The sequence below is a fragment of the Rhipicephalus sanguineus genome, chromosome 2, assembly GCF_013339695.2.
Source record: "Rhipicephalus sanguineus isolate Rsan-2018 chromosome 2, BIME_Rsan_1.4, whole genome shotgun sequence".
Taxonomy (NCBI): Eukaryota; Metazoa; Arthropoda; class Arachnida; order Ixodida; family Ixodidae; genus Rhipicephalus; species Rhipicephalus sanguineus.
Window position 1 is genome coordinate 185,682,166 of NC_051177.1, and position 12,510 is coordinate 185,694,675.

Consider the following 12,510-nt stretch of genomic DNA (forward strand, 5'->3'; position numbering starts at 1 on the left):
ACCACCAGTTGGCACGCAGCGCGTTCTGTTTTAGCGTTAGCGTTGGGACGCACGCTAACGCTAACGTAAGCGTTTCCCGCTATACTAAAACTCGCTATTCTGTGCGTATGACGTGTTCATGCGTATGCGTTATGTGATCCTTCCGCTCGCGTGCCGAAGAGGGCAGGGAAGGGATTTGGCTTGCGAAGGCTACGCGGGGCGAGCGGCGAGGGTTTGCAGCTCGCCTCCTCGCATCATGGTTTCGCGCCGCTACAAATTATTGTTTTTCTCAGCTTCTAAACGACCGATTAGAAAAATTCTTGCGGCATAATGCTCTTTATTGGGCTCGCAACAACTTGCAATGTGTAACTAAAATTCGTTAGGTCACCTGGTGAGGGGCCCTTTAAAGTCCCTGGATATTCTTGGGAAAGTACCGTCCTTCTTTTAACCGAGCCGCCACGCCGAGCACCCTCCTCTCCCGCCTTCCACCTCCCCACTTCACGGGCCGTCGCCTGGGAAACGCGCGCGTTATCTGCGTGACATAGCATTCTTGATAGGAAAGTGGCGCGAGCCGGGTTATAGGGCCGGCGCCCGCACGGTGGTCGTTTGGGAGAGGAGATGGATACGGTTTGGACACTTGGGAGAGGAGGGTTGGACACTTGAGAGAGGATATGGAGGAGAGTGTCGCTACTTTCTATATATCAAGGGACTTTAGCTTAGAGTCACTGGAAAAATTTCAGAGTACCGCAAAGGTAGGCTGCATGCGGGCAACATTGAGCGGCGGCGGCCATATTCCTTCCAGACCGTTCGACGCACTGCTAGCGAGCGTTGAGAAGACCTGAGTTCTACACTTGGATATTGTGTTCCGTTCGGTGCAACTGTGATGTTTTTCGTGTGTTTCTGCAAAGGGATACCACAAGTGATTCAGGAGTGTCGATTGTTATGAATGTAACGATCGTTATGAGCGGTAAGCGCCGTAGCTGTATATGGCACCTGCGGCGATGGTTGCGATTCATTTTTGCGACTCGTCATTTTTGCGACTGTTCTTGACCAGGCTTAGCGTCTTGTACGAAGACACGTTCATGATGTACGAAGCGTAACGAGGGCGAACAGATTCACAGTGCGGTATGCCGACTTGCTTTGCGCCGGGCTGCAAGAGCGGCTACCGCAACGACGACTCCGCTTCATGACACTTCTTCGGACCTCCAAAAGATCCTACGCCATTCAAGCTTCGCATCGCAAAGATAGAAAACTTACTGCGAAATGCAAGGTCTGTGACGTTCATTTTGAGAGTGACGACATTGTAAAGCACTATCGTCGTGTCGTACGTTGTGGGACAAGAAGTTTTGATCCCACGTGGAAAGTGGGAACTCGCGCCCGGTGCCGTGCCGCGCTTGTTCCCAGCACTTCCACCCCACATTTCAAAGCCAAAATGTTCGGGGTTTAGGCGCAAATCCCCCCAAAACGCACGGCGTCCCGCGAAAGCCCAGTGCCCAGTTTGGAGGAGCCGCCAGAAATAGAACAGAAAAACGAAAGGCAGGCGATTACCAATATATACGCTACCGAGACTGAGAGTTGCATCACACTGACATTCGATCAGTTGTCAGCTGTCGCTATGCCTTCAAAGCAGTGGATTTTCGAGACATTTTACGACGAGGTATCGAACAAGATGTGCGGAATATTTTACACTCGCCGGCTCGGGAACGGGCTGCTCAGCGCAAAAATTTGACCTGGTACACATAGAAAAGACGAGGACCAGCGATGGTCCTCGTCTTTTCTATGTGTACCGTGTCAAATGTTTTGCGCTGAGCAGTTTAATAATGGAATACCAACTAGCCCAATCCCACACTTTGCTTCGGGAACGGAGACTTGTGCAAAAGATAGTTGTAGTTGACGAGCAGTTTAACGTACTGCGTAGTGAACGGCTACAGCACGAAACGCAAACGGCTGTCGTACAGTGTAAGAAGTGCTGCGGGCATGGATCATCTGCTCGGTGAAGTTGAAAAACTGAAGTTGATTACTGACGACTCTTCTAGCGACAGAGTACGCGCGAATAACTGCTCGGTGCTCAAATCACGGCCGATCTGTTCGAATTGTTTAAGGCACCGTAGAAGGATGCGACGTAGAAAGATGAGACACCGAAAATACAACTATCCGCTGAAAAAATTGCTCAGAGACGACATCTATTCGATGTAATCGCACACTGAGATTTCATTTACCGAGTTCTCGTAAAGTTTTCCGATTTTGGGTCAGTATCCCTTAACCGTCGCGAAAACGTGTCTTGTAAACATTGCAAAGCATTGGTGATGTTTTTCGAGAAAGTCTTTTTGAATAAATTGTAGAAACATGAGTACTGTTTTTCTAGAACGTTTTTGTATCTCGAGTAAGTACGCTTCTTTGTACACTATAAAATCTTTCACAAACGTGTTGGGTTGTTCTTGGTCTAGATAAGACGACAGCGGCTAAAATTGTGGTGGTAGTTATAAAAATTACGCTGAAAACCCTCATTCGCTTAGAAACTTCTATGCTTGGAAGTTAAGCGCAATGTAGACAGCTCAAATATTGTCACAGGGTCGTGACGTCGACGAAGGCAGCCGTCAGCAGGTCCGAGATGAAACTCTTTATTTGGCCGAACTTGTGGCCGGGAAACTGAAAGTCAAACTACAGCAATACACTGATAGCAGCGAACAGAGCGTCGACCGTCGATCAACTGACAAGTGGTCAAGCGCGTCGGCTTTTTACAGGCGCTATCGAACTTTCCAGCGATATCGCTGGTGGCGGCGTTATCTCTCGACAAAGCTAGAACATTCGCGTGCGGCGCGCAATCTTAACAAAACGATCTACTACAATCGCGAAGCTTCTCGAACACTGCTTCGCGGACAGCGTCGAGCGTTAATAATCGTCCTTGCTGGTCAAACCCGAATACATCAAAATAAAACAAGAAGTGGGCGTGGCAGTATATACCGAACATCGAGTCTTAGCCAATCAATGAACAACACACGCGAGCTAATGCATACAGACGACCTTATGCATATCCACCTAAGTATCCACCTAACTAGTACAATAAGAAAGTTGCCGCGCAGTTGCCGCGAGCAACTGCGCGGCGGACCGCAGCGTTATGCCGTGGCAGCAGACGACGCGCCGATAGTGGCGCAAGACGGAACAGCAGCGCCGCTAGTTCTCGCGACCGCCGTTCGGACCACCCTCCTCCGCTGGCGGAGATACGGAGCTTTGAAACTGAGTTTGTTCTAGTAACGTTGACCACGCATTGTAGGAATTGGTTTCATATGAAGCAGCCAGCTCTCTTGCTGTATCTTTTGACTTTGAGCTAAGCGTTACAAACTTAATCGACGTATATGTGTAAACAGATTTTATTGCTATAGCAATGATATGCACTTTCGGCGGATTTTTTCCGTCGGCGTCAAGTCCCGCATATATATATATATATATATATATATATATATATATATATATATATATATATATATATATATATATATATATATATATATATATATTAAACGCACAACAAAAATAAAGCAGCAGAAATTCAGAAGTACCCGACTAGGGATTCGAACCGGCAACCCCTCACTCCCCAGCGCACCACGTTAGACAACTCAACCACACGCCATGCATGCGCCGCCGAAATAACGGCGAGCTATTAATGTTTTTCATTTACCGCTGGTGGTACGCAGGTATCGGAGGAGCTTGGGCATGTTTTCTGTCATGCACCGTTCCTACATTTTCATTCAATTCGAAAACTTGCCTTGAGACGGGCACGACAAAGGGGCCCCTTTCTCTACCCACTAGTGATGTTGAACGAAAAAAAAAAAAGACGCCGAGCACACATTGCGTCAGACGCCCCCGTGTTGCAGGAGACGCAACGGGGTCACTCCACGCGCTGCAGTTTGAAAGAAAAAGAAATATCTAAGAGCGCCTGATTCTCCATTGTCGACACGCAGCCTTGGTTAATCCCCCAGAGTGGGTATGCGCCATAATTTTAGGAAACAAACAAGCATTGTCGACACTTGCAGCCCGTTGCTCAAGCACAAACACGTAACAACTGTGACAGTTAATAGTTCATTTCGGGCGTCCTCCTTTTTGCTTCAGCGCAGCGCTGTAAGTATCGAGGTGCTTGTCGGTTCTTCGTTTGGCATTCCAATTTCTCGCTATCGCATTCATTGCTTCGCCCATGCAGCGAAACGGTGTTCGAAAAGTGACAAGTCCAAAAACTGAAACTGGGCTAAGTTTCATGGAAACGTAAAGCGCGCCTAAGTGTATATTTCACATTTAAAACGTTTGTCATAAAAATTCGGCAATTCCCGATTGTAACATGGACTCGAAAATGCACCTTCAAATAAAAAATGAGCCAAACCCTGCACCTGTTGAATTAAACTGAGCAAGATTCCTGTTGCTGAGCAATCACATGCTGAATCAAACTGGGCATTAAACCAGCACTGCGTCAACAATCGTGACCAAAACAACAATATAACCGCGTCCAATCTCCAATGGAAAGAGTAAGAGGCCGATTTGTGTCCATATCATGGGATTACCAGGCATGTCGACCTACAGGGGGTCTTATAGTTCGACGTAATGTGAGCACTCACCTTAGAGCAGAGTTTCATCTAAACGACGAGCGTGCTACAGGGTCATGGTGTGCATATCATACTTAACGTTCGTTAGCGTATTCCTCCGAGTCGCCGCAACTCTTTAATATAGCTTGCTGAGACAAAGGAGTACACAAGTATTTAATACTGGTTATAAACGCGGATAGCCAACACTGGTACCACTGCTTCCTCAATTGACGTTGGCTCAACATGATGCCTGCATAGCGTCTTTTTACAAAGCAGATTCAATATCTGGTTTTAATGCCTTCGCACTTATAATCGGACAGATCCCCGGCAATGTGGAAATTGGTTTCATGCGAAACAGTCAGCGAGTAGCTTCCTATGATGCAATTTTTGTCTATGAGCCAAGCGTTACAAGGTCTCTTAGAAAAGTATGCGACCTTATATATATATATTTTTTTTGCGAACACCTGATGGATATCGAACAAGCGCGCTTGCATCAGCCGACCTTGAACACTCGTGCGCATGCGAGAATTTTTTGCCGCCTGCCGATAGCGTCAGTCGCTGGGGCACAGCGTTTGAATGAGGTAGTGTGCAGTGCTCTCGTCGGTTTTTTACTGCAAGGAAAATGACGGAGTGACTGGAGCAGCGCTACCGCATCACATTTTGCCAGACACTGGGCGACAGCCAAGTGGAAATTATTCGGAAGATTCAGACGGCTTTCGGTGACGAAGCAATGAGCAGCAGACAGATTAAGGATTGGTACAACTGGTTTAAAGATGGCTGCACATCGGTGAAGCGCGAGCCATGCTCCGGTCTGCCATCAACATGCTCAAATGGCCAGCTCATTGCCGAAGTGAACGCCGTGGTGATGCCGGATCGTCGTGTGACTATGCGACAAACTGCGGAAGAGGTGGGAATCAGCACCTTCTCTGCACATTCCATTATGACCGAAGATTTGGCCCTGAAGAGAGTTGCGGCGCAATTCGTGCCGAAATTGCTCATGGTGGAGCAAAAGCAACTTCGTGTTGAAGTGTCACAGGACATGCTGGATTCGGCAAACAGCAACCCTGACTTCATGAACGCCATAATCACTGGTGAGGAGTCTTAGGTGTACGGGTAATCCCAGTCATCACAGTGGAAGCATTCCACGTCACCAAGACCAAGGAAGGCCCGCCTAGTGCGCAGCAACGTCAAAGTGACGCTGCCTGCTTTCTTTGACTCCCGCGGTGTGGTACACCACCAGTACGCACCACAGGGTCAAACAATCACCACAGAGTATTACAGGGATGTCCTCTGTCGCCTACGTGATGCTGTGCGGCGCGAGAGACCGGAGTTCTGGTCAACAGGAAATTGGCGCATCCATCATGACGATGCTCCTGCACATTCATCGCACTTGATTCAGACTTTTTCGGCGAAAAACCGGACTCCTGTAGTTCAACAGGCTCCTTGCTCTCCTGATATGGCCCCCCGCGACTTCTGATTGTTTCCCAAAACCAAGAGGTCATTGAAAGGAGCGCGATTTCATGCAAGAGAGGACATTATGGCTGCAACGACAGCGGAGCTAAACTCAATTCCGAAAGAGGCCTTCTCGGAATACTGCCAGCAATGGCAGCACCGCTGGGAGAAGTGTGTGGAGTTCCAAGGAGATTACTCTGAGGATGATTAGGTTTCCAACGCTCTAGTTTTGCCAGTTTTTTTTTTCTTCAGCCAAAGGTTGGATACTTACCTAACAGACCTCGTATTTGTGTAAATGGAGCAGCTATGTCCATACAAACGTCACGAGTACTCACGTCCGAGAACAAAGGTCAGCCTAATGGAAACTAAGTGCACGCTACGATGCCATGATGTGTTTATCTTAGATGTCATTCATTAGCGTAGTCCTCTGGGTCGAGCTACGCTTTAATATAGCTTGTTGAGTCATAGGAGTAAATGGGTAACGTTTATGAGAATCAGATTCAGATGCTTTATTTTTCTTCAATTACACCGAGAAAGGTACAGAAGCTAAAGGTATAGCAATACCTGACAAAAGGCCTCTTTACCAGTTTCATAAAAATGCTAAACAACATACACATAGCAAATTGTGCCCAGCATACAAAAATTGTTTAAATGTAAGATGAAAAGATATACAATAAGCTCGATAAGTTCATAGTTCACTAAGACTTTGAAATAATACCTAGGGATAGAAATAGAAAAGGTTACTTTGCACAGAAGTAACAAACAATATGCAAAACGAGAGAATACGTGCTAAGTACACTGTAACGCAATATTTGCGTCAAAAATAAATAAATAAAATAACAAAAAAAACAAAAGAAGGAAGAGCACAAGCGCTTCTAAACAAATGCATGGCAGGTCATTATTCACAGAGAAAGTGTATACATATTCACAATAAAGGAAGTAACATGTATTTTATTATAATAGCCTGACATGGAATGCTTTATTTTTCAACACCCTTTCTAGTTGTTCCTTAAAAAAGTTTGGATTAACATCGATGTCCAAATCTCGTTCGAATTAAGAAACGGCATGGTTTGATATTTCAAAGATTGCCTTCATAATTAGTCCGTGGTATTGGCATGTGGCGTTTTGGATTTCTAAAGTAGTGCGGTGCTTTATTGTTGCGGTTATTAATGTATCATTTTTCACGATGTATTGATTGAGTAATTTAAAATAAAATATTTGGTCAGCCCTTCATTTCACACTTTAGAAATAACGGTGGTGTTCTGAGGTTTCGTGGGTTGCCCCAATAGCGTTCAAAGCAGCGCAGTACATGTGTTTGTAATGTTACTAGTTTATTATAGTTGCCTTGCGTTGTCGTTCCCCAAACTAAATTTCCATAACATGCTTTTGAATAAAACAGCGCATAATACACAGCCGCTCAGAGATGAAAGCGACCGCTTTGTTTAAACACCCCACACATTGTGCCAATTCCACTGCTAGACTATTGATATGTGGATACCAAGATAGGTGCTCTTCAAGTATTACATCGATAAATTTTGGCGACTCTACTAATAGAATTCCGTTCAAGAGTAGTTCTCTATTTATCATTTGATGCACTGCACGAAATATGATGTATGTTGTCTTTTTTGCGTTTAACCGCGTCCGATTTTCTCTTAACCAGCAAGAAAGGGATGATAAGTAATAGTTAGCCGTTCATTCGAGCGCTTGTAGCTCTTTCGAATCGAAGAATACGTTTGTGTCGTCCGGAAACATGACTGTTTCAGGAGAATTACGGATACTTACCAAATCGTTCCCATAAACCAAGAATAAAAGGGGCCCTAGTATTGATCCTTGCGGATCACCTTGTGTTAACTGGTGTTATTTACCTTTACTACTTGATAACAATTTTTTAGGTACCTTTCAACTAGGCTTAACGCCGTCCCCCGTATGCCATGACTTGACCGTTTGTTAAGCAATATATCATGATAAATGCAGTCAAACGCCTTTTTAAAGTCCAGAAACAAAGCGAGCATATATTTTCTGTCCCCAGTAGTCGTTATTATTTTATGTTTATTAAATGTCAGTGCCTGCTCTATTGATTTGTTCTTCTGACAGTCATACTGAGTCTTGGTAAGTATGTTGAGCTTATTTACGAAAGATATTAGTCTACTATATATCATACTTTCAAAGACCTTTGATTTGGTGGCAGGACTGACCCAGGGCAATAATTTGTAAGCATATCCCTTCTGCCGCTTTCATGTGTAGATGGGTGTTACTCTTGCTATCTTTGAAGCTTGTGGAAAGATACCTGCACTAAGAGTAAGATTTATAATGTGGACAAGAACGTCACATATTAATGGCGATATGTATTTAATTTCTACAAGACCTATATCATCGACACCAGCTGCCATATTGTTCTTCAACTTATTTATAATCCGTGTAACTTCTGCGGAGCCAGTCGGTTACAAAAAACAGATGCATAGAGTTTCTTGCTGTAACACCTGGAAGAGAATCTGGCGCTAGTGTCTATGCGGGCTCCTTCAGCGGCGCTCGAGCCACCACGAGAATGATGGGAAGTACAGGCTTCGGATCTACTTCGGATGGCTTTCGTTCTTGAGATTCGCGACGCTAGTTTGCCGAGTGTAAAACAAAGTGATATGAAGTTACTTCCAATTAAAACTTGCTTCATTTTTTTTACGTAAAACTTACTGCGAAAACTTTGCGTGACCGTGAGATGGAAGTGAAACCTGGACAAATTCAACCACCAGGGCAAGCATTGCTCTAGAATTGTGTTCCAGGATTTGGCATCACAATAAAATGAATTATTTTTTTACAACACTTAAAACGAACACGCTTGTTTTTCCCTCGAAAGTACTGAAACTGTAAAAAAGATCCAAAGACAGTTCGCTAGCTGACGAAATCCAATCCCAAGCCTGTACTTCCCATCATTCCCATGGTGGTTGAACGATCGCAGCGCCAGTTTCCTCTACAAGGTAATGTATGAAACTCTATGCACAGATAATTTCGTCTCAACAATATGCGCAGCAGAATTTGCACACATATCTTCATTAACAATTCTATATGCGTCAGAGTTAACAAAGAAGTCATTCATACAATCAACCAAAGCCCTTCCGTATAGAATTGAACCATCTGGAGCAGCTATGTTGAACTCACTACTTGTTTGCTTCTGCTAGTAAGGGTGTTCACTACCTCCCAACATTTTTTATGATTATCAAGTGTTTTTTTTTTTTCAAAAATGTTTTGGTAATATTCTATTTTCGCTTTCTTTAGGTCAGAGTTTAGATTGTTTCCGTAGTTTTTATATTTGACAAATATTTCTGGCTTTCGTGATTGAACGAAAGCATGATACAACGAGTTTTTTTTTTCCTTCATTCGTTTGCGAAGCGCTGCTTTCATCCGAAACTTTCTGTGCTTTTTACTCTTACAGTTCTGTACCTTCTGTAATGGGAATGCCTCGTCATACCTTTCCTTTAATAATCGAAAAAATATCTCGTAAGCTGTATTTTCGTTGCACACGCTTTTCCAATAAATGTCGTTCACAATGTCGTACAAAGTATTGTTTGCAGCATCATCCATACGCCTTTTAAAGCGTATAGGTTTGTTGACCGAACCGCGTTCCCAACAGGTAATGCAAAATACAGTTAAATGGTCGCTTAAATCATGTGAGAAAGTTCCACTCTTTAAATCCTTTTCATTTTGATTTGAGACGCAGATGTCGAGAAAACTAGCAGTAGCTGTAGTTATTCTAGTGGGTGTGTTGATGAGGTTTGTGCATCCGTAAGCAGACAATAACATCACCATTTCTCTGGCGTATGTATAATCGCACATAATGTCTGTGTTGATGTCACCCATAAATAAACGTCTATAGCCATAAGAAAAGTTGAAAAGTAGAGTGCTCGAGAAAGACATAAAATTATTTTTTTTTGTTCCCATGGGTGGTCTATATATGACCATAGGAATTGTTTTTTCAATTAGCATTGCTAGGCATTCAATATCGTCGTTGAGAACAGAATACTCTACTAGTACCTCGTGAGAGAATGTTTCATTAAAATAAATAGCAACTCCGCCCCCCCCCCCTCTTATTAACCGGACAGAGATATATTGAATTATATCCCGGTAGGTGAGGCAATTTATCATTTTTAGGGATCCATGTCTTCGAGAATAACAATGCATCAAAGTTTACAGATAATGTAACAATAACAACAACTTGATGTGGGCTAGTTGGTTCATAATTAGAGCAAATAAAGTAACAGCGCGAATGAAACAAGGACGACAAAGGAACGAAGACCACGGGACAAGCGCTGACTGCCAACTGAATGTTTATTTCAAGAAAAAACAGCATTTTATACATTCTCAGAATGAACATGCGCACAACAAACACTCGCTAATCACACTCGCAATCTTTCTTTTGAGAAGTTTATTTCTCTCTCCGAGAGTAGAAGAGAGGGCGAACTGATACACTTATCACCTTCGTTATGGATCCAAAAGGCCTCTAAAATTTCCCTTTCCTTCTTAGGAAAGGGAAATTGCGAACCGGAATCTGCATAGGTTCAGCCATAGCTCCTGTTTTATGCGACATATTTTTATCATTTCTTGACAATGTTATCGCAGATAAGTTAGTAGACACGCCTGTAACACAAGTGTTCAGGTACGTAGACGATTACTTAATTGTTATGAAGAACAGCGATTGCTCCCATATACGTCACCAAGACGATAACATATTAGACATTTTCATCAAGTCATCGGGAGGACTCAAGTTTACGCACGAATTGCCGATCAGTAACCGAATTCAATTCCTTGACATCAACCTATGTTTTTCATCGTGTAACCATGTATGCTGGGCCCTATCAGCCTAGATCAAAGAAAACATTGATGCCTTATGACAGCGCACAGACCAAATTGATTAAGAGGGGCATAGCCACGACCTGTATTAAGGCGGCATTGAATAAGTCATGTGAGCACGAATGCGAGCGTAGCCTGAGGATTCAGCTAGGACGATTACGAGACGCAGGCTTTTCCCATTCTGTCATCACGTCCGTGTGCGAAACAATCCTGCAGAGAGCAAAAACTGAACCAGGCAAAAAAGAAAAAGGGCAAGACAAGAGACCAGTGCACGTAGTTCCATACTTGCACTAGTTGTCACACAATCTTAAGAAAGTATCAAATAGGCACAATGTTAACTTGCTTTTCAGTGCGCCTTGCAAGCTGTCCTCGATATGTGCACGCATGAAACCAAGAAACAAGATTCCCGCATGCTCCACTAAACACAGAACCTCGCTTCAGTGAATGCACGAGTGATGTGGTTTGTCTGATTCCCATGAGTTGTGGAAAAGATTATATAGGTCAGACTGGACAATGTTTCAACGATCGCGCGCGTCAGCACTGCAGTAATGTAAAAATGGATATGGCAGTCATTTAGTTGACCATTGTAAGAAGTGCGCATGTGTTCCCATGTTTGAAAAACGAAATTTATAGGAAATGGAAAATCTAAGAAGAAAAGGAAATTTTAGAGGCCTTTTGGATCCATAACGAAGGTGATAAGTGTATCAGTTCGCCCTCTCTTCTACTCTCGGAGAGAGAAATAACGTTCTTAAAGAAAGATTGAGAGTGTGATTAGCGAGTGTTTGTTGTGCGCATGTTCATTTCTGAGAATGCATAAAAGGCTGGTTTTTCTTGAAATAAACATTCAGTTGGCAGTCAGCGCTTGTCCCGTGGTCTTCGTTCCTTTGTCGTCCTTGTTTCATTCGCGCTGTTACTTTATTTGTTTTAAGTACAGATAATGATTCTAAAACACGGTAATATCATCTACCTTCCTTCTTATGCTTTCTACATTCGTGTGAAACGCGGCAGATGATTTATCAGAACATGGAAATCTCAAGTTGAAACCAGGGGGGGCTAAAATAATCGGGATTTTTATTTGAAGCGTGATCCTATTATGTCTACATTGTTAACAAAGCACGTGCGCAACAATGGAACCACTGTTGACGTTGCCCCTACATGGCGCCTGCATATGGCCTATTAGCAAAGCAGTATCAAGACCTGGCGTCGCTCTGTAGTAGAATACCCGGCACCCACACACAAGGCCTGGGTTCGATTCCGCCTAGAGTCCTGTTCTCACGTTCGTGGGATGATATAGACTGTTCAGTCACCTGTGGCGCCTGCCCGCACACCACGGCCCGTGGTATGCGGGCATATGCCACACGTGTCTTACGAAAGGTTTTCGCGACGTACGCGGCAAACTCGTCAGGTTTTCAACGTCATGTCCTGTCACTCACGTTACAAAAGACTGGGCGTCTACACAGGTATAACATGGATACCTACCGAATAGCTCAGCTCCCTCTTATTCTACGCCTGTCACTCATGTTCGTCATAAACTCATGTCCTCCTTTGATACTGTTGGTATGTATCAAATTATGGAAGTAACTACGAGAGTACGAGAGACTACGATAGATAGATAGATAGATAGATAGATAGATAGATAGATAGATAGATAGATAGATAGATA